This window comes from Colias philodice, chromosome 26 (genome assembly GCF_061535455.1).
Source record: "Colias philodice isolate Cphi_HAF_F1 chromosome 26, ilColPhil1 Martin Lab GWU primary, whole genome shotgun sequence".
NCBI classification, from domain to species: Eukaryota; Metazoa; Arthropoda; class Insecta; order Lepidoptera; family Pieridae; genus Colias; species Colias philodice.
The window spans coordinates 3,875,772-3,881,780 of record NC_143111.1 but is presented as its reverse complement, the minus strand read 5'-3'; positions in this window follow the sequence as shown (position 1 = coordinate 3,881,780).

Genomic DNA, 6,009 nt, shown 5'->3' with positions numbered 1-6,009 from the left:
AGCTGGCATGTTCACAGTACTCACACTTATGCAATTTCACTTACAGTATGTTCAAAAATAAATGCGACTCTAGTTTCATTTTAGACTTGAATTGTAAAATGGGTGCGTTGTAGATATATATATATATATCTTAATACTATTATAAAGGCGAAAGTTTGTATGGATGTATGGATGTATGGATGTTTGTTACTCTTTCACGTAAAAATTACTGAACCGATTACAATGAAATTTAGCACACATATATAGGGTAACTTGGATTAACACATAGGATAGGTTTTATCCCGGAAATCCCACGGGAACGGGAACTATGCGGGTTTTCCTTTGAAAACGCGGGCGAAGCCGCGGGCGGAAATCTAGTATGCAAATATAATTACTTATGAAAGCTCTCATAATTTACCTGTAAAATTATAATTTAAAAGTAAATCAATTGATGAAGTTAATTATTTATTCTAATAATAATCAATTGGATAAAAGTATTAATAATCATTCAATTATCAAATAATAATTAAATTCCTGACTTTGGTCGAGTAAAGTTAACTAAATCGAATATCGAAATATTATATTTGTAGTAAGTACGTAATACCTACCAATACGCGCTAACAAATATTATGTGTTACATGTTTATTGTATAATTTTCACACTATTGGTTTTAAACTCAAACTCAAACATTTATACAATTAGACTTCTTCTAGAAGCACTTTTGAATCGTCATAACAGTTTAACAGTTTTAACATTTACCACCAATTCAGAAAGCAGTATCTATAGAGAAGAAGAAGAATCTATTTAATCATAATCGTAATCTTCTACTTCACTGAAACTTTCATCGCTCGAAGAACTCGATGTTTCGTTGTCGGAATCTCTTAATGTTATTATAAATGAGTCAGTGTAATTATCTACTTTTGGTTCTAATTGAATATATTTTTCCTCATGTTCTCGCGTCTTTCTCCAAACGTCACTAAACATATCCAGACTAATAGCATTTGCTTCCTTTCTAAATAATTCTTCCACAGTTTTCAAGTTAAAGTTCACATTTTGTGATGCTACTTTCCCTTTAATTATGCCCCATAGTAACTCTATTGGGTTGAGTTCTGGATGGTATGGTGGAAGGCGCAATACACTATGTCCATGATCTTTGAGGATTGCATCAAGTAGGTAAAAATTGTGTATAGTTTGGCTTATTTTTTTTAATAATGTGATAACTCTGATTATTAATTAGTAATTTGATTTTTGAAAAAAAAATGCCGATTTTAGTCAAAATTTATATTTTTCTAACAAGATCCTTATCATCCAAATTTCCACCTTGGTGAGAAAAATTGACATTTCTAATGAAAATGAACAAAAAATTAAATGATTTTATTAAATACTGTAAAATAGTCTATAATTCTTCCATTTACTGTATCACAAAATTCTTCATAGATTTTTAGATATTCGTACTACACCAATTACATCACCCTGTATTTATAAACAATTGCAAAATATGACACATACATAGGCCGGGAGATACTGACACAAAATTTCGGGTCATTTGTAACAGAATGGCGGTTCTACAGAGGTCTTATTATGCAATGACTAAAAGAAAAATGATGGTCAGAACTCAGAACGCTGCAGCTGGTACCGGCGGACTAGTCGCGTGGGCGTTAGTCGAACTCGTCGGATAAATAGCGAAAGTCAAACGATTTGTAACACAAAAATTTTAGAATTCACCGATAGCCCATAAAAAAGATGTAGGCGGTAGTGTCATGCCATACTTTTCCGGTGTAACTTACAGCCCCCCATACCGACGCGATGCGTTGATTAAAAAAAAAAACAATTCAAACATTTGTACCAGGCTAACTTTTGCACAGGTAATCATCATCGTGCAGACATTTACGAAAATCGCCATGCCATACTTTTCTGAAAATCTGCAAAAAAAAATTTTTTTTCGCCAAACAATTTGTACCAGTATTGCATTTGGATTTTTGGAGAGTATTTGATAAAATGTGACCATTATTATATTTGCCATACTTCTAGTAGGGGGAAAAAGTGCTGCCATACTTGAAAATTAATTTATTCGTCACGTTTCAAAAATACGACTGTACAATACGTAAAATAATTTTTTACAGTATGGGATCATTATATTCTGTTTGTTTGTATACAATTCTACCTAGAAAAAAATATCGCAGATTGCAAACATGGGGCGGATGATTGTAAGACTTAAGCCAAGACGTAAAAAAAAAATGAAAAGAATTGGCGATTTGTACCAGTACGGCATTTTTGGAAAGTATATGATGCAACGTGACCATTATTATATTTGCCATACTTTTAATAGAGGGAAAAATTAGTGCCATACTGCTACAAATCGTTCAAACTACGAATAAAATCTTACAATAAGAAAAAAATCTTATACACATTCGCCACCTCCCACAGGTATGGCATTATCACATTTCTATTTATAATCATTCAGGAGTTGTTGAAAAAAAATGTAGGGTGGTACAAATCGTTTGGCGAGAAAAAAAATTCAAAAATTTCCAGATTTTCCGCGGTATGGCGACCATTTGGAATCGTCCGAAAAGTATGGCATGGCGATTTTAGTAAATGGCTGCACGACGATGGTTACCTGTGCAAAAGTGAGCCCGGTACAAATGGTTGAATTGTTTTTTTTAAATCAACGCATTCACGTCGGTATCGCGGACTGTAAGTCACATCGTAACTGTATGGCATGACACTACCGCCTACCTACATCTTTTTTAAGGGCTATCGGTAAATTCTAAAATTTTTGTGTTACAAATCGTTGGACTTTCGCTATTTATCCGACGAGTGTGACTAACGCCCACGCGACTAGTCCGCCGGTACCAGCGTTCTGACCATCATTTTTCTTTTTGTCATTGCGTACTAAGACCCCTCTAGACCGCCATCCTGTTACAAATGACCCGAAATTTTGTGTCAGTATCTCCCGGCCTAACATGTGCAATGTGTAAATGTGTTGACGTTCCAGCTCTTCTTAATATACCTATATAAGGAACTACAATAGGAGTAATGGATGCACAAATGTTTGTAACAATAAAAATCCTATATAGATGTGAAATTTTGTCCTAAATGATTTTCTATCGTTCATATTCCTTTGATGTTTTTTTTCGTATGGGCGGCTGCTACATTATCTATACTTTATTTTGTTTGATATTGATGATATTATTAATAAACCAGTTTCAATTTTATGATCGGTTAACTGATGACAGTAAATAGTAATAATGATTATTGTTGGGCATAAATTATGTAGGTTTATCGATGATACAAATTGATAATACTGTAAATTATGATAAGCCTGCGACTGCATATTGACTTACGTAACTATGGATTTTTTTCTGTAATTAAAGAGCGTGTGAGCCGAGCATACGTGCCAGAAGTGAAACTTCTTTGGCAATATTAAAAAATCGTCGCCTTACTCCATGACGTGACGGTATTGCCATGACGCAATCTTGAAATTTTACTCTCAATGCGCTTAAAGAAGTTTCACTTCAAAAAATAAAATAAAATGATCGTGTACAGCTCTGACCCAGGAAGCACGGCTAGTCCATTCAACGCGGATCTGATTAAATAATCAATATTAGAAATGTACCTATATAAAGTCTGTTTTTTCTCTTTTTTTACGTTTTCGAACAATTTGAATGCGCTCTCGTGATTGGTTGGAAAATTTAGTTGATTCTATGAAACTTAACTCTATTGGCTTATTGCTTGTAAGAACTTTTTGTATTTATATTCTTTTTGATATATTAGTTCAAAGTATTTTTTATGTTCATCTAATTTACCTTTAAATTAAACTAAGGCGAATACTTAAACATAGTTATTTGTGAAGTTTGTCAAAATGACAGCTATTTACTAGTTAATGTAAGGATATAAATCTAACTTGTATATTTTCATATACTTAAAGGAAAAACATACTTGTATAGTGACTATGGAAATCTCTTTTGAATCAAAAGTTTAATAAGTTATTAATTATATAGAGATAAAATTGATTTAAGTAAGGTATGACTGTTAGTTTGTTAGTTATAGTGTTTATTTAAAATGAACCTGAAATATATTATGAGGTTGTGTATGTAATCACACTTTGTTTTATTATATTTTACCTCTTCTAATAAGTTAATGATTCTTTATTTTGACAGTTGAAAAAGAAATAATCCCTGCTATAATACATATTAAAATATATATTAAAACTAGCGGTCCGCCCCGGCTTCGCCCGTGGTACCTACATGTTTAAACTATCCTATCTCTCAAGTTGGATCGAACTGCACATGGTGTGCGAATTTTATTATAATCGGTTAAGTGGTTTAGGAGTCCATTGAGGACAAACATTGTGACACGAGATTTATATATGTATAATAAGATTATAAATACGAAAGTAACTGTCCGTCTCTTTTTCACCCCTAAACCACTAAACCGTTTTCTTTTAATCGATTATCTATATGATATAAATTCGTCAACCATAAGCCAAAGCAAATTAAAAACAAGGAAAGGCATAAACATAAAATTGGTGGTATTCTTTTCTTCTCGTTGGTACCTATTACCTAAATAATATTTTGTAATTAGTATCGTTACCCCTTTTATCGTAGTTAGTTGGATAAGCTATAAGCACTGCATATTAGATGCAGCCGGGACGATACTTATAGTTATAGCGTTCTCTTTATTCCAGAGGTACTCAAATATTTTATTTTACACCACGAGCGTTCTTTCACCGATTTATATTTTTTATTTATTTATTTAAATCACATAGAACTTACTATCATTACAGGATTCTAACCTAATTCAACAGGACATGACCCCATAAAAATAGTATAGTGCCGTCCCCCCAAAATTGCAGGCTGTTACGCCGCCTGCTATAATAGCGCACATAATAAAATTATGTACTATAACAGTATAACTAGTAGCGTGTATGACAAATAGCAAAGGTTTTGTGCGTGTTTCTTTGTTACGATTTACCTCAAAAAAAAAAACTCAATCGATTTAAAAAAAATACTTTTGGAAAGCTACATCTTTACCAAGCTACATATTATTATGATATTTTTGACGGGGTCAGACGGGGTTATATCAACTCTCTACTCAATTTTATATTATTATACATAGTACAATTTTATTGACAAGCCAACCAACTCCAAATTGAACCTCCGGGACTAAGAGCGTATACGCACTATGCGGGTAGCCGCATTGCGGGTAGCCGTCCGGCTGACCGCAAGCACAATTATGTACGTAATATTCATTTCTATGCGCACTATGCGGTCTGCGGTAGCCGCATCGCAGTGCGCATAGAAATGAATATTACGTACATAATTGTGCTTGCGGTCAGCCGGACGGCTACCCGCAATGCGGCTACCCGCATAGTGCGTATACGCTCTAACTCTTTGGGAACCGATGACATAGTCATTACGTACCATCCACGTACAAACTTCTTAGTTGGAAATAGTTTGAATGGCATTCGTGTTCAATTATTGGTGCTATTGAACGCTCCTTACATTGTAACGGCTTCAATACTATTTGCGAACTAGTTTTGCATGCGGTTTGTCTTGAAGGTATGTATTGGAAACGTTATTTGCTAAATTGCATCGTAATTTAGAAGGAAAAAGCGTATGGCGCGTAAGCGTATATAATTGTGCAATTCAACGAACTTACCTGAATTGAACTTCTATTGTAAATATATTCCTGGCATGCTCCAAGGCATAATGCGGGGAATGCGGTAGTACTACATAAATATACTACATAAAAATAATATCTTGGACCAAGCCATTTTCATACTAATATTTAATACTATCGGACCTACACTTCGTCTGTTCTCAAAAGGAATATTTTTGCTCACGTGGCATGATTACTCCGGGATACATCGCCCATTTTTGCAAGTGATTACTATCAAGCTAATTTTTCGTGAGTAGCTTTATTTTTATGAGATGCCCAATAATTTCATGTACAAAACTCTCGATTGTGGTAGCTACCAGAGGAAACAAGGATAAAATATTTTGATTTGATGGTTCTCAAATATTAATT